Source organism: Astyanax mexicanus, chromosome 2 (genome assembly GCF_023375975.1).
Source record: "Astyanax mexicanus isolate ESR-SI-001 chromosome 2, AstMex3_surface, whole genome shotgun sequence".
NCBI lineage: Eukaryota > Metazoa > Chordata > Actinopteri > Characiformes > Acestrorhamphidae > Astyanax > Astyanax mexicanus.
The window spans coordinates 28,415,653-28,436,825 of record NC_064409.1 but is presented as its reverse complement, the minus strand read 5'-3'; the positions used below and the strand labels follow the sequence as shown (position 1 = coordinate 28,436,825).

Below are 21,173 nucleotides of genomic sequence, written 5' to 3'. Positions count from 1 at the left end.
AAATTACTGCGCACAGCGCTGCGTGTGACATAGTCCTGGTTTACCTAAATGAAAATATGGTCACCATACTTTAACTGCATCCATTACTGGCGCTGCTATACATCTGAATATATAAGACCTGTATGGATGTATAATTACTTTTTAAAATTCACTTTAAAGCTTTTTGACCAGTGGTCAAACCGACCTATCCCCACATACACAACCACACACACACCTGCACAAACAGAAACACCCACAAATCCCCCCCACACACAACCTAACACACACCAACATCCACCCGCACACACAAAACCACATAGACTTACCCACATACCTACACATACACAAACACACACACCCCACTCACACACCCCTCCACACACAAACACACCCACGCACACTTTTATGTTTGTAAATGTAGCTATTTTATTTTCCTGTGTACGTTTGTTTTGACCTGTGTTCATTTCATTGTGCCCAGTTTACACTATAAATTTAGAAACTATGACAATTAAGCCCATGTAAACTTTGCACACTCTAAATGCACTGTTTTTAGGAATGCAATATGACACATCAAAAACACAAACAAGACAACTTTTGCTTCTTGATTCCTGCATATGGAATGGAGAATATCTTAAACAAATGTTTACATACTACAGATCTCTTTTATTTGTAAAGGTTGGTCTTTTTTAATGAAAATGTATCACTGCTGTTGTGATTGTTAAAAGAATGTCCATTATCGTTTATTTACAATCGCTAACATGCTTTAGTCCGACTTATATTTTCAAAACTGTAAATACACCAAACACAACATCTTTGTGGACTATTGACACAATTCATTTTGGTATTACACATTATGCATTCAATAAACCTGTTTAAACATGCTTACATTTTATTGACAAACAAGATTTCCAACTGAGACAATTCTGGACGATAAGCCAACCACAGCTGGATCTGGTCTTAACATGAGACATAGTCAGGTGCTGTCAGTGACATGAATATTTTTTTTTGACTGAGCATGGCCATAGGAGCAAAAACAAAAAGAATAGTTAATTCAGGAAAATGAAAAAGTTTAATCAGTCCAGAATAAGGGGAATGAATAGTTAGTACATGCCAAGAGAGAGAGAATTAGTTAGTCAGTATAAGGGGGAAGGAATGATTAGTCCAGGGTAAAGGAAATGAATTGTTGTTTCAGGATAAGGGGAAATTAATAGTTAGTCCAAGGTAAAGGAAATGAATTGTTGTTTCAGGATAAGGGGAAATGAATAGTAAGTCCAAGGTAAAGGAAATTAATTGTTTTTTCAGTATAAGGGGAAATGAATATTTAGTCCAAGGTAAAGGAAATGAATTGTTGATACAGGATGGGGAAAGGAATAGTTAGTCCAGGGTAGGAATTGTTGTTTTAGGGTAAGGGGAAATGAATAGTTAGTCCAGGGTAAAGGAAAGGAATAATTTTGCCTGGATAAGGGAGAGGAATATGTGCGAGTATAGTTTTATAGTTTATACTATATAACTGTATAGTTTTACTATACAGTTATATGTTGTAAATATCACTCAATCACTTGTAGACAATATGTTGCCCAAATTGCACACGTTTCCCTTCCAAGAAAACAACAGTGATGCTGTTTCTGTAATGACATTAGCTATTATTGTTTTGACAGTGGTCATGTAATTGACTAAATGTTTCATTTCTGGAACAGAGAATGTTTTGGTGTTTTGAGAGAATTAGTTAATGATGATCAACGTTTTAGTGTTGTGACAGCAAAATGAGCTTTTGTGCAGGAAATGAACTGTTCGGTTAAATGTGTGAGTTAAATTTGTTTCTGTATTTACAGTTTAGAAATGTATTTAAAGTACTGGTAAACTCTGAACTGGTAAACTAATTTCGTCACTTTTTATGCATTAATATGCAAATAGCTTAATTCAGATATAATAGTCTAATAATATAATAGAAGAGTCTGTGTAGTTTTAAACATGGAAGCTGCGGATCAGGCTCATACGCGTCACTTCTGCTGCCCCTAGGCGCCACTTAAAAAACGCGCATCTAACTGGCTTTAATCTCCTGCAGCGCAGCTACACGACGCAACAGTCTGAAGAAACTTCTCATTTCAGCTCAGAATGGCTCACATTACAGTGAGGCATCTCGGAATTATCTTCCTTCTAACCTGTTTTACATCGCAGGTAAGGTGAACTTGGTTTATTGTATAGCCACGTTTTATTCTTCTTTTAAATGGCTTTCCAAGTTTGGCGTTTTTTGACACTTGCGTGTCAATTCTGAGTGGGATTCTTCTGTCGTTCTTAATAAACGCAAGAGTAGGTCACACTAACAACATTTAAAAATGTTTTATATGTTACACCAGAAAGACTTTTACGTTTGTCAAATAACGTTTTTAGTATAGATGTTTGCGTACAGTTCTTGGCAGCATGTGGTTTAAATAACATACAGACTTATACAGTTTAATCCATAATATGTTTATGTTTAAAAGTAGGTTATTTCTGGTGAAAACATTAAATGATAGTCTCACTACTTTTATGCGCATATTTTAACATAAAAATAAATGATTTATTAAGGCCGTATATCCGTTTCTCAGCTAAGGATCGAGTGTCTTTGAACTCCGGCACATTGTAGAAACCTGATGCTTCACTCTGTCCATTCTATTCTGGCACAAATGCAGCCAATATTGTCTCGTTGCAATGGACTGTAGAAGCAGAAACGATCACTTAAATAAGATTCCCATCAACATTGATGCATATATAATGCATATATATTAGTGGTTGGCACAAACATGCATGATGCTGTTTTAAGTATGACATGATATTTTTCCTCCACTTCCAGAACAGTTCATAAAGGGTGCTAAGAAAGTCAGTACGATACTATGACTTGGGTGCTATCTGTATGTTTAAACTGGAAAAAGGAGAAATGTGGGTAATACACTTTCTAATACTGTGGTAAACATCAATACTCTTAACAAATTTTCCATCCTAGAAATTTGCTCTGCTCTGTAGTTTAAGCCTACAGTAATTCAGAAACTAATAGTGAAACTATTTTCACTAATTCACTAATTAATTCTGAAAAGGACATTGACTAATGTATCAAGCTTTTTTGTTTATATTATTATTCATATATGAAATTAATAAGAGTTTTCTATTTAAAAAAGCAAATGGGGGGTTCTTTGGAGGTTGTATCATAGGAGAACCTCTTCTTAATTGAAGACCCTTAAACAAAACTGTCATATGTAGTTTATTTTTTTCTTGCCATGTAAAAATAACCTATTGTGTGTAGAACCTTTTATACATTTTGTAATGGTATCATGAACAATCTACAATAGGGCTTCCACCAGCATCCAAATTAGTTTGGATTCAATTAAATTATGCATTGATGAAGTGTTTTTAAATAGGAATCATACTTGGGTCAAAGGGGGTTTGGGTGGGGTGTGCGCCTTTTATACCCTTTCTAATGTATCTTAGCTAAAACAACTTTTAACATTGGTGTTTTGATACTCTGATACTCTGCCAGAATTCCATCATTGTCGCTTACTTAACACCCACACCCGGAACTTAACACAACAAAGGAGAAAACCTTGTCTCAAGGTAATTGCTGCTCTTCTTCTGTCAATGGTTTAAAAAAATAATTACGGAAAATAAACATAAATTAAATGTTTGATGAGTTACTTATAGCACATGGCCCATACAACCTTCAGTTGAGCATCATTCATGTGAGACCTTGCTTTCCAGCAATGAACTAAAATCAGAATGGTTAAATTAAGTCATCAAAGAAGCTATTCTATCTTAGTTGCATTTTAATGAAACACACAAAATGTCTGTTTTGAGATTTACTTTTGAAAATGTAACTGGAGGAATGTAGATGAATATGGTTAAAGTATTTAAAAAAAAAACTCTAAATTACAATAAAATACAATTTACTTTTAAAAATGAATACAGTTAATGTATCAAAGTATATGTAGCACCTTACTACCCACTTTTAGGCAGTAACTACATGAACACAGCAAAGGCTTATTGCGTAAAATCAAAAAGACAAAGTTAACAACCAGGAATTTATAAACGTGAGCAGAGTTGATGGCATAATAGTAGTAGTAATATCATGCCTAGTAATGATTTTACCTCTTCTGTAACATTTAAATTGAACATGACAGTGGCATACAAAAATATGTTTATTTAAAAAAGGTACCGACAGCTTCCTTTGGTGTGATAGTGTTAAAGGATCTGTTCAGCATTTTCCCAACCTTATCTTAATGTTTCACAATTGTGAATTACGTTTACTAGTGAAAAGGCAATAAAAAACACACTTTTTATTTTGTTACAAGAGCAATGTGAATATATCATTAATAGTTAATTACTCTGTTAATTAATTAACAGAGTACAAGCACTGGTGTTTTTTTTTTTAACTATGTGCTACTTCAACTTTGGAGTATTATTGAACTACTCCAAATGTAAAGTAGTTCTTCTATCAGACTCCAAACAGAAATTTTTCATCTCTATTTTAGAAGTGCTGGACAAAGGTTTGGGATGTGTATCATATTGTCCAACAGTAATAAGAAAATATGACTTGAGCATTCTGAGTATTAAAATTAGTTAAGAAACAAAAAAAAAACCCACACACGCATATATAACGATGGTTAAGCTTTTTATTTAAAAAAAAAGTCTTAAGTCTCCAGAGTATGAATACTGAACAATTAAAGGTGATGTTTGGAATTTTGTCTCATAATCTAGTAAAAGCCATTTTAACATAAAGAGAAGTAAACATAAAAGAGGAGTTGATACTAAAGATGAGTAATTTAAATAGTTTAATATGTAATGGCATAATTTGGTAATCCCCAGAGCACAGATTAAAACCTGTTCCATTAATTAAGTGTAAAATGTTTGAAAATCATGTCTTAATTTTTTCATCTCATAGGTGGTTTCTCAGACCACACTGTCTGCAAACTCAACCCTGTCACCAGTGAAGAACCAGACATTTTTCAACGGCACTATGGCAACAAGCACATATGGTGGTACATTGAATGTCACCACTGCTCCAGCCGGTGTCGCCTACCAACTGCGGCCCAGCGCCCTCTTTGTGGTAATATCTGGAGCCATGGCAACCTCGCTGCTTCACTACTGCTGCTGAGTCACATCTGTAACCTGCGTCCACTGCTTCATCTTTATCTTCCACACGAGCCTTACCACAATCAAAGCAACACTGAGCCCTTACACTGGGGACTTGACAAGCAGAACAAATTGTTTGCAAAGTCAAGATATGGGTAGACATCTTTTACCTTCAGCGGAATGATTGTTCAAAATAAATCTATGAATTAAATTTGCTTGATTCAACTCTATAGATATTTCACTCTTAGCAAAAATATTTTTATAGAAACATCTATGAGGTTTTTCATTATAGAAAAAAAACACTGGTTCATATGAGAACCTATTTTTTATGTTATTCATGGTTCTAGGTAGACCTCTGAAGAATCACTGCTTACTATCCTACATAAAATTATTTTATACCTGAAATCTGAAAGACAAAGTGCATTAATTCCAAAAATATTTATGGCATTTTTTGTCTCAAAGTGTCTATTAGTAACATTCTTTTATTATATCTTTTGTTGTATCATTCGTTTAACTGAGGCTTACAGATCTTACTCTGAAAATGACATGGTTATGTTTTTTTTTTGTCTACAGTATGCTTTAAATGCATTTACTAAAATCTTTTTACCATGGACAAAATGCCTGATCACCAAGTGCACAAATATTAACTACTTTAAAGCAAACTATATGTTTGTACACACCCCCAGGGTGCGAATTATACAATGATAATTGGGGGGGTCAAGTATTTCTTCAGGGTGTAAATAGAAACCAGTACAGCAAAGGCGCGTGCTTTAGCTGAAGTCTAACAAATGTCTCACTTCTATACTGTAATGTCTACAGCACATAAAACATAAATTCATTACATCAGCTTATGTAGCACATACCACACAATAACATTATAGTCATAAATAATAAATCCCCGGTAATCTTGCAAAAACACACAACTAATGCTACTGGCTGCTGTCTTTCATCAGCTTTTTTCGCTATTAAATTTTAATTCATATTCTACAGGATCTCTCCCATAGGAATAATTTGTTATTTATTTCTAAATAAATAGAAAATAACAACTGAAATAAATAACTGAAAATCCCTGTAGATAAAGCTTTTGTCCCATCTCATCCACATATTTTGACACTGGGTCTACAGTATTAAATGTTATGGGTAGATGTAGGAATGTGTTTATATAGCTTGGCTAATGCCTTTTAAAAAGCTTGTTAATTTTCAAAGTAGCCTCATAAAAGATTGAAACTAAATCTTACCTTAAAAAATTGTAATACAGGGCGCTGAATGGTCCAGCAATGCTACATCAGCAGCAGCTCGAAAAAAAAAAAAAAGCGGTGGCTGACTTCACATGTATCAGTGGAAGCATGTGTTAATCTTCACCCTCCTGTTGGGTTGGGGCATCATTAGTGATAGGGGGAGTCCTAATGAGTGGGTTGGGTAATTGTAAAGCAAAAATGGGAAAAATAAGAAATAAAAAAAATTATAAAAACAAAAATTGTAATACAATTTGTATTAGTTACAATTGTAACTAATTTCTCACTAGGTTCCCTTCTGCCACACATTTCCATTCCACCTTAACAGTCTCTATATTAAAACACAATTCCCTTTTTAGACTGTAGTAGATGATAAAGTTTTAGGTATTTAACACATTTCTGCTTAGAGTGTGCAGAAACCACAAACAAATATATATAAATATATTATATAATATCACATAAAACAGAACGTGAATTCCAATTTGAATGTTCCACCTTAAAAGTGCTAAAAATAGTATCTACAGACTGAAGCCTGTGTGCCGCAACAGCAGCATGAATGGTAAATTAGCAGCATTTAAGGTGGGACATTAAATTCATGTGAGTAATTTATGTAAGGAAAAGTGTGTTTTAAGTGTATATTTAAGAAAGTTCAGTAGATAGCACTACTTACACTTAATGCTGTAGCTTGAGCAGCCTGCGTACCTTAACTTAGACACAAACTACCTGACCAATAATGATCCAGCGGGCAGGTAACCCCTCCAAACTATAGTTTTTACCCCTTTAGGGTAATGGCTTTTACAAACTGGAACTCTTATCTCTGGATGGTATTAATTTTGCTAATGAGTTAAGGAGTTTGGAATGGAGTGGCATGGTCATCTAACATCCTGGCCTCACAAATGAATTTGACTGAATGCAGTCAAATCCTCACAAAAATGATCCAAAATCTGCCATGGACAGTGGACCATTTCTACAAGAAAATCAGTATACATTCATATTCCAAAAGCACACAAACACTGTAAAGCAACACAAAACCAGGACAGTCTCATATTTCACAAGTATTTGTTCCAGACTGCCACCATGGTTATCGGCATGTATAGTTTGTGTTATGCCTATAGAATATTTAAATGGTAGTATGAGAAGAAGCTCATTATGACACACTTAGTTTATATTTTGTATAAATATGTGTTTCAATGATTTTAAGATGGACAAAATGTGATATAATAAATTCAATGCATTTAAAATGTCTTTCATTAGACCTTGTTTGCAGAGGCTTTTTAATATCACTTTGTTCCCAGATTAAGCATGTAGGAACGTAGTGCTTTGTATGTTATGACCATTTTGAGTGCTTCTTCAGATCTTTTTGAGAGGGATAAACCTTGGAATGCTCTTATTTATTCTTTAACCCTTCTGTTGTGTTACGGGTCAAATTGACTTGTCATTTTGAAGATCTAGGAAAAATAGTTAAAAGTATTTTTTAGTATGGATCTTCTTCTGCTTGTCTTAATTAGTATCAACATATAATATGCAAATGATTAATTCCACACATTTGCAACCACCCCCTGGAAAAACAAAAACTTAAACAAAATTGCAATGTTATGTTTCAAGGTTATGTAAAACTACTGTTTTATATGTTGGTCTTTGAAAAGTAATAAAGTAGTGAATATTAAAAAAAGGTAAACATGTATTTTTTTTAACAACGAATGAATTATCCTAATTAAACCATTACATATGTTAGAGGTAAGAAATGCAATTGCACTAAATGTTAATCATATTGTAAATAATTAGCAATAAAGTTTTCACACTGCTTGTTAGAATTATTTACAATTATCTTTTGGATAATTAAACATGCAATGGGTCAATATGACCGGGGAACACCATTGCTGGTTCTGACAAATGAACTTAAAAGGGTGGTTAAAAAACAGTTGTCCAGTAGTCTGCTATTAATAATTCTAATTTATTATGTAGGAACTTCAGTCAATTGTTGTCTATGTATATAATAATCAATACATTAGAATAATGTGCACAATTGTTAATTATTAGACTCCAAACTAGTTATTTATAAGACAACTTAACCATCTATACTAAAGTATTCCTAACTAGAACCTTAGATTTCTAGTTAACATTTACTCTTGAAAGGATGTTAATTCATACCTGGTTACTGCTTTATAGAATAATAATGAGCAGCCAATTAATTAACGACTACTGGTTGGTAAGGCTTACTAAGAGCATCATATACACTTTATTTCTAAATGCACATTCTACTAGTATAGAGCAATCGCCAATCTTTAGCCTTTAACCATGACCTTTGAAAACTGACTGCATGAAGAAAAATTTGCTAAAAAACATATATACACATTTTAGAAATGTCTCTTTCTGTATTAGATAAAACACAAGTGACAGAATCACCTATATGTGTATTAGAAAAAAAAGTTTTGTGAAATAGAAAGGTCAGTAAATAGACAGGATATTCCATGTGACCAACCTCAAATCTGCTGAAAGGGTGTATTGGTAAATCTATTGTGTGTGGTTGACAATAAAAGAATGGAGGGATAAGCACAAGAATAAAGTGGGTATTAGAGATGACAGAGAGGGGGATGACATGGCATATCTGATGTGTTTAATCAGGATGCATACAATGCTGACACATAGTCACCCACACAGTTAGCGTGAGAGTTTTGTCTGTCTGTTAAGAGTGTTCTGTTTGCTTCATAACAAATTGCTGCATCTGTTTTACCCAGTTGACTTGCTTGATTTCTTTAACAATTTACTTCCGATATCAGCAATTAAACGATTTTAACTAAAGTGTACCAGTGACATTATTCCAGTTTTAATCATCCAATTGACAACATTAATCATTGAGTTTTGTATGCCTTTCTGATCATCAGCTTTTTTGCCATTTAAGTTGGAAACAGTAACAAGATATCAGAATGTATTAAATTTTCTTTTTGTTATGTGTCAATCTGTGAAATTCTGTGTATCACAGGCTTTTTTAAACAGCAGCCCTGAAACTAAGAGCAAATAGCTGTTTTTTGTTGTTTTTTTTAAACATGAATTTTTTTCTGATATACTACTAATAATAATGGTGTTAAACATAAATACAACAATCCCCTGTCTCCTTGAGCCATGCAGGAGTTGTGCTTGAGAGTGGTGTGCTCATGGGTAAAATTAAGATTTATTTATTAATCTGTCAGCACCATTACAGTATTTATTACTGTAAGTTAGGACTGATGATTCTTTAGCTACCAGTCTATCCAGCCACTGACTGTATTACACTATGATTGAAGATGATGCCCTGTGTGCAGTGGTGGTTTAAGGATTTAGGCTACACACACACAAAATGTATGATATTTATATTAGTGGTGTCAATCACTTAAAAATGTATTGTATTACTGTACTATTCTGTGATTAATCATAATTAATATCATGATATATTTTTATGCAGACCAGATTATTTTTTACTGTATTATAATATCTCAGGGTAGTTTTGATTATTTTAAATTTAGAATATTTTAATGTGCTGTCATACTGAGTTTTTTAAAAAAAATTATTGCTATAGTGTAGCTGCAGTTCCACCTTTAACAACCTGGAAACATGCCATCACCTGCGTGCGAGAGCGAGAAAGACACTGGCTGTGACCGAAATGGCTTCCTATTTGCTAGTTATGGCACTATTGAGTATGTCAGCCATTTTTCTTTAAGTGTCCGAATTATAGACTCCTCCTCCTCTCCTACTCCTACTTTTCTACTCCTCCTCTCCTACCCTGGAAGAAGGAGGAGGAATGGAGGGAAGGAGCTGTAATTGGGGAAATGGGACAGCTAATCCCTTTTAGATAGCATGTTGACTACTGATTAACTGAGCCAATCACAACGCTTACTTTCAGCACGCTTCAGAACATTACTATCACACAGCTAAATATTCAGATATTCCAATCAAATCATGCTTACTTCCAGGCATTTTTGGCCGGATCTCCGGCCAGTGAAGCTGGCTGCCCTGTCTGACCTCAGCCTTATGAGGGTTTCAGTGTCCCCATCAGTCCCTAAGCAAAAATAAATAAATAAATTAAAAATATATATATATATATATATATAAAATGTAAAAAAATAAGTGATTAATTATATACTGGTGTGTGTACATGTCACTGATTAAATATGCGCTACACCGCGCTGAACTTAGTTCAGAATCAGCTTCTTATCACTGGTAACGCCGCGGCTTTCCTCTCACTCATTCCCGCAGCTTCAAAGCGCTGCTTTAAACAGTGCGGACGCTGAGCGTCCACAGACTTCAATAGCGGAGCAAAGCGCGCGGCGAAACGAGACGAGTCATTGAACCTGAGACTTTCCTAATCCTTATAGCGGCATTTTCTTTATTAAAAACGACTAGCGACAAATTCAGCTTCTATTTCTGGTGCTTTTCTGTAGCTGCTTGTGTTTGGAGACTGACTTCTATCACTCTTTTCTATCGCAGTTTCTGTCCAGCGGGTGCTGCTGAGTCCGTCACAAAGCACGGACACACTTCACACTAGCTTCGCGCCAGTGCAAGCTGCACATAATGTGAAGACAGTTTTAATGTTGTGGACGGATTTTGGAGAAGCCATTTGATAGTCTTCCTTACGAAGAAAAACTCAAGAGTTAAACAGCAGGGCAGATCAACTGATCAGATTAATTTGGTGTAAAAGGTGGGGAAAAGTAACAGGTCTTTTCAGCTGTCCTGGTATGATAAAGCTGGCTGCCTGGAAGTGCTGTAACAAATAAAATGTACTGATGGCCATTCCTCTTGATGAAACTATCTCAGGACATAAATTAACAGGGACCAGTAGTAAGTATTATGTTATCATTAAAAAGAATTTAAATAATTTAAATGAATAAAGGGATTATTTAAGGAAATTAAAACTGTCCAAAAATGAAATAAATTTACCTGCATTTTTCCTTTACCTACTTTAAAGATTTTGCGTAATGTTTTTTTTACTGATCATTTTATGTTTATTCATGTCATAGCGTCTTTTTTATGTAATTGTTCAATGTAAAGAATGGATACCTTTTTGTTGTGTAGTGAAAACTTGAAAATAATGCCTTTTGTTTACAAAAAAAACTCAGGGAGAGTAGAATTTACGTATAAATAAAACTACATATGTTAAGATGTAGGTCAAAATTGAGCTTCCCCTCCTTGAAAGACCAGCATCCGCCACTGTTTCATGCCAAATGTCGAGTTGTGTCTGAAATTGTCTGGAGGAAACACTGTGATTTGACAGGTGAACAACCCTGTTCCTTCAGAAAATCTGAAACATGCAGTTATGTTTTCTTCGCTGTATTAGAAACATACATTATTATACTTTCCAAAAATTAAAGAAATTTCCGGGTCAGGTGGATAGTTACTATTTTAATTTGTGTTTTTGCTGTTTAGTTCCATTCACCCCCTTTCATTTTGGACTCACCCGTGGGCTCCCTCTAAGGGTATGATACTTCAACACTGAGACCTGACGACTGAGAAATGATAACTAATACCTGACGACTGAGAAGTGATAGTTAATACCTGAATACTGACAAGTGATAACTGATACCTGACGACTGAGATTTGATAACTGAAAAGTGATGACCGATACCTGAAAACTGAGAATTGATGACTAAAACCTGACAACTGAAAAGAGATGACTGAGACCTGACAACTGAGAGACGATGACTGAGAAGTGATGCCTGATACCTGACGACTAAAGATGACTGAGACCTGACAACTGAGAAGTATTGACTGAGAAGTGATGACTGATACCTGACAACTGAGAAGTGATGACCAATACCTGATCGACTGATACCTGATGACTAATACCTGACAACTGATACCTGAGACTTGAAGCAATGTTTCATGATAAACGTGTGTGAGAAAGGAGACGTTACAATATTTACCGCCTGAAAAAATATAGTTCAAAATAAATACTGTTTTCTCATTTCTGATTGAAAAAGAAGTTCTCGGTTCAAAACAACACTTGAAGCAGTTTATCGCTCTAAGGAGTGAGAAAGGAGCTTAAAGGTATCCGCAAATCTCTTCTATCATCTTAAATCGTCTGAAAACAGACTTTACTACACTGTAAAAAGTGAAGCATGGAGCTGTTCATTCAAGCTAATACATATGATTGAACACATAGTACAATTATTGACTTTATTGTGAAACTCAACCTTTTTGAATTTTGATGTGTCAATTTTGATTTAGACTAAATTAATTACAATTCTGAAGGAAATAAACCAAATGTTTTGGTTCCACTGAAATCATACTCGAAGAAAAGAGATAAGGATGTAATATTTTTAATTTGAATCAAACATGAATTGCGCATGCGCACTGTGGAGCACGGGAGAAGTTGTAGAGAAGTGCTTCAGAGCACTGAGGGAGAGAGGGAGAAAGTGTCTGAACGCGCTCGCGAGAGAGAGAATGAGAGAGGGAGAAAGTGCCTGAACGCGCTCGCGAGATGCTTATGGTATTGTGGCGTCGGGACTGGAGGGGGGGCGGAAGGAATTATGGGAGCTCACCCTGTTGGGGGAAGTGGGTGTTTTTCTGCGTGTTTATGTTACTGTTTATCCCAGAGTTTCATGTCATGTTTTATTATCACTGTTCTAGTATTATTCATGTAGTTATCAGTTATGTGGTTGTTTTGTGCCTCACCCTTTGTGTGTTTCCTGTGTGTGGGAGTGGGGTTAGCTGCGTTGGAGCTGCAGTTAGTTTCACTTTCAAAAGTGGAATCCCATGTAAATCCAGCTCTTAGTGTCCTCCTCAGAGCAAAAATAAAAAGAGCAAGAGAGCACTGAAACGAATCTCGCTGGTAATCCGTCCTCTTCCACGCCACAGTAACTTCTGGAACTTCTGAATATGCTGCCATGATTTTTTTTTTAAGTTCGGTTTAATTTAAATGTATTAGTTTGGTTCCGAAACTGAAATGTAAAGAATTTAACTTGGATCAAGGTGAATAATTAATATTGGGTCGAGTAAAGTAATATGGTTTATGTCAAAATAAAATAATCAGGTTGTAACAATTGACTTTATTTAGATTGAGTGAAGTCAAATAGTTTAGATGCAACAAATGGACATCAATTTTTTTAATTTGAGCAGGGCTACACTTTTTACAGTGTACATTCAACATCCAAATGAAACCAAACACTTAAGAATTGTTAATTACGCGATGTTAGTGCATTTGTCACAAGTATAATGTGTTTTAAACATTCATTTCTCATCGAAAGAGATGTTTTCAGTTCAAAACGACACTTTGAAGCAGTTCATTGCTCTAAGGAGTGAGAGAGGAGCTCAAAAACTATGTGCAAAACACCACGGTAAAGTTAGTTTCATTTTTGATATTCGACTTTTCGGCTCTAATAACTTCTGAACGGAGGATGGTAGCCAGCAGATACTTACATAATCAGGACAGTACGACCACAGAGAGTGGACGCACACCCTTCCTTTTACTGTTTGGGTGAAATTTGCGCAACGCCCTTTTAGCGTTAATACCGAAAAACTAAGCGCACTTTTCCTGTCAGAATAAAATGCATGTACTTCTAGACCACCTCTACATCTGTACACACTCATTTATTTACCTCCAAATCACTTCAGTGCATAAAAATGCCTATTAATGTTCCCACATAAGAATAGATGGCTTTAAGAAAAAAAATCACCAATAGCTCCATATCCTTAGGGTTCATACACATCAGAATAACGGGGATGTATACTTTGAGTCATGAGGAAACTTGCACACTCATTAATATTATGCAAAATGCTCAAAATTTTTATTATATTTTATATATTCACATATTCAATAGCATTTCAGCAACTGTGTATGTCACAGCTAGGTGGCAGCAGACACGCACACCATTTATATTTTGGATACAGTGCCAATTCTAGTGAATATTACATTTTATATATTTAAAAAATCAATAGAATTTAAACCGAATTACACAGAACACTAAAAATAAGTGTGTATGATACAGCTAGGTGTCAGAAAACACACACATGCTTTGAAATTTGGATACATTGCCAATTCTACTAATTATTAAATTATATACATTTTAAAATGTAATAGCTTTCAAACCGAATTACACAGAACAATAAAAACAAGTGTGTATGATACAGTTAGGTGGCAACAAACACACACACGCTTTATATTTATGATACACTGCCAATTCTACGAATTATTAAATTTTATATATTTTAAAATGTAGTAGCTTTCAAACCGAATCACACAGAATAATAAAAACAAGTGTGTATGATACAGCTAGGTGGCAGCAGACACACACACCATTTATATTTTGGATACAGTGCAAATTCTAGTGAATATTACATTTTATATATTTAAAAAATCAATAGAATTTAAACAGAATTACACAGAACAATAAAAACAAGTGTGTATGATACAGTTAGGTGGCAACAAACACACACATGCTTTATATTTATGATACAGTGCCAATTCTACATATTATTAAATTATATATATTTTAAAATTCAATAGCTTTTAAACTCAATTACACAGAATAATAAAACATGTGTGTATGCTACAGCTAGGTGGCAGCAGACATACACACCATTTATATTTTGGATACAGTGCCAATTCTAGTGAATATTACATTTTATATATTTAAAAAATCAATAGAATTTAAACCGAATTACACAGAACAATAAAAACAAGTGTGTATGATACAGTTAGGTGGCAACAAACACACACATGCTTTATATTTATGATACAGTGCCAATTCTACTAATTATTAAATTATATACATTTTAAAATTCAATAGCTTTCAAACCGAATCACACAGAATAATAAAAACAAGTGTGTATGATACAGCTAGGTGGTAGCAAACATGCTCACTCTTTATATTTATGATACACTGCCAATTCTACTAATTATTAAATTTTATATATTTTAAAATTCAATAGCTTTTACACCAAATCACACAGAACAATAAAAACTAGTGTGTATGATACAGCTAGGTGGCAACAAACACACACACTCTTTAAAATTTGGATACATTGCCAATTCTATTAATTATTAAATTTTATATATTTTAAAATGCAATAGCTTTCAAACCGAATTACACAGAATAAAAAAATATTGGATACAGTGAGCCATAGTATAAACAACATAGTATAAACCATAGTTTTAGCCATAATATAAATAACGCTAAAAATAGCGGTGTATGACACAAGTTGGTGTAAAATAAAGGGTGTTATGCAAATTTGGTTATGCAAAACCAAAACATCAAAAGAAAACTTTCTACTCTCTGTGGTCATAATACATGTATTATTAATTTGATATTTGAGACAAAAATAAATAGGTGGATTATTTAATAACAAGGTAATGTAATGATTAAGGTATACCATGTAACTAACTGAATGTTATACATTATACAAACATATAATACATAATATTACATAATTACATAAAACTGTTACAAACACAACTTCATTTAAACTTTTTTATTAATGTACAGTTAAATGTACTGTATGCTCTCTGTTAGAATAAATATTGGCAAGGACATTGTAAGCTATTGGTCAATAAAAAAAAAATTAAAGGGTGTGCAGTTCTGCCCATGACTCAAAGTCACCGAACTTTTGAATGGATGATGGTAGCTAGCAAATGACAACAAAATGACCACAGACAGTAAAAAAACTTTTGATGTTTTGGTTTTACATAACCAAATTTGCATAACACCCTTTATTTTCCACCAACTTGTGTCATACACAGCTATTTTTAGCGTTATTTATATTATGGCTAAAACTATGGTTTATACTATGTTGTTTATACTATGGCTCACTGTATCCAATATTTTTTTATTCTGTGTAATTGAGTTTAAAAGCTATTGAATTTTAAAATATATAAAATTTAATAATTAGTAGAATTGGCAATGTATCCAAATTTTAAAGAGTGTGTGTGTTTGTTGCCACCTAGCTGTATCATACACATTTATTTTTATTGTTCTGTGTAATTCGGTTTGAAAGCTATTGAATTTTAAAATGTATAAAATTTAATAATTAGTAGAATTGGCAATGTATCCAAATTTTAAAGAGTGTGTGTGTTTGTTGCCACCTAGCTGTATCATACACATTTATTTTTATTGTTCTGGGTAATTCGGTTTGAAGGCTATTGAATTTTAAAATATATAAAATTTAATAATTAGTAGAATTGGCAGTGTATCATAAATATAAAGAGTGAGCGTGTTTGCTGCCACCTAGCTGTATCATACACACTTATTTTTATTGTTCTGTGTAATTCGGTTTGAAAGCTATTGAATTTTAAAATGTATAAAATTTAATAATTAGTAGAATTGGCAGTGTATCATAAATATAAAGAGTGAGCGTGTTTGCTGCCACCTAGCTGTAGCATACACACTTGTTTTCTGTGTAATTGAGTTTAAAAGCTATTGAATTTTAAAATATATATAATTTAATAATATGTAGAATTGGCACTGTATCATAAATATAAAGCATGTGTGTGTTTGTTGCCACCTAACTGTATCATACACACTTGTTTTTATTGTTCTGTGTAATTCGGTTTAAATTCTATTGATTTTTTAAATATATAAAATGTAATATTCACTAGAATTGGCACTGTATCCAAAATATAAATGGTGTGTGTGTCTGCTGCCACCTAACTGTATCATACACACTTGTTTTTATTGTTCTGTGTAATTCGGTTTGAAAGCTATTACATTTTAAAATGTATATAATTTAATAATTAGTAGAATTGGCAATGTATCCAAATTTCAAAGAGTGTGTGTGTTTCCTGACACCTAGCTGTAACATACACACTTGTTTTTATTATTCTGTGTGATTCGGTTTGAAAGCTATTACATTTTAAAATGTATATAATTTAATAATTAGTAGAATTGGCAATGTATCCAAATTTCAAAGTGTGTGTGTGTTTTCTGACACCTAGCTGTATCATACACACTTATTTTTAGTGTTCTGTGTAATTCGGTTTAAATTCTATTGATTTTTTAAATATATAAAATGTAATATTCACTAGAATTGGCACTGTATCCAAAATATAAATGGTGTGCGTGTCTGCTGCCACCTAGCTGTGACATACACAGTTGCTGAAATGCTATTGAATTTGTGAATATATAAAATATAATAAAAAAATTGAGCATTTTGCATAATATTAATGGGTGTGCAAGTTTCATCATGACTCAAAGTATACATCCCCGTTATTCTGATGTTTATGAACCCTAAGGATATGGAGCTATTGGTGTTTTTTTTTTTCTTAAAGCCATCTATTCTTATGTGGGAACATTAATAGGCATTTTTATGCACTGAAGTGATTTGGAGGTAAATAAATGAGTGTGTACAGATGTAGAGGTGGTCTAGAAGTACATGCATTTTACTCTGACAGGAAATGTGCGCTTAGTTTTTCGGTATTAACGCTAAAAGGGCGTTGCGCAAATTTCACCCAAACAGTAAAAGGAAGGGTGTGCGTCACTCTCTGTGGTCGTACTGTCCTGATTATGTAAGTATCTGCTGGCTACCATCCTCCGTTCAGAAGTTATTAGAGCCGAAAAGTCGAATATCAAAAATGAAACTAACTTTACCGTGGTGTGCAAAACGCTTTTCTCAGTTAAACTCGTCTGAAAACAGACTTTAGTACAATCAACACACAAATGAACCCAAACACTTTAGAATTGTTTATTACACGATGTTAGTGCATTTTTCACAGTTATAATGTGTATCTGAAAAACTGATTTCTGATTGAACAAGATGTTTTTGGTTCAAAACAACACTGGATGCGGTTTCTCTCTCTAAGGAGTGAGAAAGGAGCGCAAAGGTATCCGCAAATCGCTTCTATCAGCTCAAATCATCTGAAAACAGACTTTACTACCTTCAACATCCAAATGAAATCAAACACTTAAGAATTGTTAATTACACTTAAACATTCATTTCTGATCGAAAGAGATGTTTACTTTCAAAACAACACTTGAAGCAGTTCATCGCTCTAATTAATGAGAGGGAAGCGATGTGCGAAACTCCTCTTTCAGCTTAATTTGTCTGAAAACAGACTTTACTACATGCGACATATAAAAGAACCCAAACACTTAAGAAATGATGAAAACGAGATGTTGGTTTTACGAAGTTATAATGGGTTTTCAATCTTAAAAAACAAATTTTTGATCGAAAGAGATGTTTTCAGTTCAAAACAACACTGGATGCATGAGTTTAAAAGTATCTGCAAAACGTTTTCTCCTCTTGAAAACAGCAATGAACACACACATGAACCCCAAGCACTTAAGAAATGTTAGTATAACAATATGAGGCAACCTGAAACAGCCTTAAATACATGAAACGCACAAATGAACTCCAACACTTAAGAAATGTTGAAAACAATATGTTAGTGCATTTTCCACAGTCATAATGTTTTAGGCCTTGCAAAGACATTTCAAATCAAATTTATTTACACAGGTATAATATATCCATTAGAGTTAAGATAAAGTTCGATGCAATCAGTAGTGAACAGCTAGTCCAAGGCAGGTGAATAAACTGGATGATGGGCAGCTGAACTGTGGTGTGTGATTGGGAAGGCTGACTTCCAGAAACTTCCATCAACCTGGCCGACAGGGGGCATGAGATCCTAAAGGTCCAACAAACTATCGGTATCGGGTCAGACAGGTAGGTCAGTAACTCTAAGGAAGGCAGAGAGATGGAAATTAGTTTTGACTGGATTTATGTAAAACAGAGAATATAAAACATTATCAGAGTAAACCTGACTGAGTTCAGTGAGTAAACAACAGTACCTGCATTCATTTTACCACAATTCCCTAAGTCCATGAACCCCTGGATCTGCAGGCTTATCTAAAGGGAAAACGTTTGTAGTCTAGACTTGAAGATTGAATCCAGAGTTGGGGTGCTTTTCCTCCTGCAAAACTCTGAATTCTGGGAAATACTAAGAAACCAGCACCTTGTGATCTAAGTAATCACGGTGATTCATTATAGGAGATGAGGTCTCGCAAGAACTTGTGTGGTGTCTGTGTAGGGCTGTATACTTTAACAGGACAGTTTTACAGTCTATGTGGACTTTGACTTTAAACCAGCTGATAGGACTGGACTAAAATGGTCAAATTTTCTAGTTTTAGGAAGGAAGGAAACCTTGGCTGCAGAATTTGAATTAGCTGAAGTTTCTTTAACTTACTGTAGGAACATTCTGACAGTAGTGCATTACAATAGTCAAAAGCCATGAGGTAATGAATGCATTTACTTATTTTTCTGTGTCATGCAGGGGTCAGGAATTTCTTAGCCTGACAATGTTACTGAGGTGTAGAAAAGTTTTTCTAGTAACATTAGATATGTGTTTAGCAAATGCTATGTTCCCCGTTCCCATTCATTCAATGAAAATGAAGCCAAAATCATTCGCCATGTTGACGACCAGAGGAGGGAGAAAGACATATATAATATGTTTTGAAAAGACATTTTAAATTAAATCAAATGAAATTTAACCAGAGTGGCTAAGTAAACCTGACTGAGCGCAGTGAGAAAACCCTGGATCTGCAGCCTTATCTAAATAGAAAAACATTAATTAACAAAAGCTAGACCAAACAAGTAAGTTGTTAGTCTAGACTTGAAATATGAGACAGTGTCTGAGGCCCGAACAAATTAGGGAACATTATTCCAGAGTTGGGGTGCTTTATATGTAGAAAAGCTGTTCTAGTAACATTAGATGTGTGTTTAGCGAATGCTAGATCTAAATCTATGATAACGCCAAGATTTTTAGCTGCTGAACCAAGTGTGACTATGAAGTCGAAGCCGAAAATGTATTTCTAGCAGCTTCTGAACGAAAGAGAAGTTTTAAGGTCAAAACAAAGGCACTATAGCTGCACACTGCACTTTTTGTTAAAATTAAGTTCATATGAGATTTTATATTTGGATAAATAAACATTTCATATATTTATCTGTTTGTTTATTTAAATTTGTTATCAGTATTTCTTTTTTCCCCAAAGGTACACAGAGCACTATAAAGGGCAGAGTCATGCTTTTGCCTTTGCTCTGCTGGTAAAACTTGGGTCCAGCCATTCAAATAAATGTTACTTTAAAACATACCAGGCTGCAAAAACGGTTTTCTCAAGGTATAACATTTTCAATGCATACTGTCCCTGCCCTTACTATTTCAACTGGTGCTGATGTAGCAGCCTGAAGATCACTGGATGATGTAGTGCATAAGGGTGCTGGTGGGAGAGGAGGAACCTTCATTGCTGACACAACCTCCTTCAGTTTTTTCACAATATCTGGTAACTCTAAGTAAGGTGTGTGGGATGTCACAGTACTTAATGTTTGTTGACAAACAAATAATACATACTCTGGTATGTTTACGTACCTTTAAGTGCCTATACTTGTCCTCAATGAGCACAGATATCTTATTTGGAGGCTGCACAAAGCTTTCTTCACTTTTAGCATATATCAGACTCTTTGACACAAAAAAACATTTTAATGTTACAATAAACATAGTAATGAACTGTATTTTAACACTATTGCCTTTGCAGGAGTGTGAGAAATACACCACACCATAATAAAAAGATATACAGGAAATCATATTTTTGCATTGTGTATATCTAGGCAAATCTAGGCAAATATACCATTACAGCTAACAGTGTTAAAACAACAGGGAATGTGCTTCATCAGTTCTTAATACTCCTGCCTGGATTTCCATCTTTATAATCTTTTTTTTTGCAGCACCATGTATGTAGTCAGTATGTATGCTGTGCTTTAGTCACTATATGTGCATACTGCACTTTTTGTTTAAATTAAGTTTATATGATATTTTATATTTGGATAAATAAACCTTTCATATATTTATCTGTTTGTTTATTTAAATTTATCGGTATTTCTTTTTTTCCCCAAAGGTAC

The 21,173-nt window shown here is 34.1% G+C and overlaps 1 long non-coding RNA gene across 1 annotated transcript; it reads left to right on the top strand.

Moving 5' to 3' along the window:
* The first annotated feature begins 1,472 nt into the window (after positions 1–1,472).
* Positions 1,473–5,312, top strand: LOC125799114 (uncharacterized). Its single transcript, XR_007437954.1, has 2 exons — positions 1,473–2,157; positions 4,892–5,312. It is a non-coding gene; the product is annotated as an uncharacterized LOC125799114 (long non-coding RNA).
* The last annotated feature ends 15,861 nt before the right edge of the window (positions 5,313–21,173 follow it).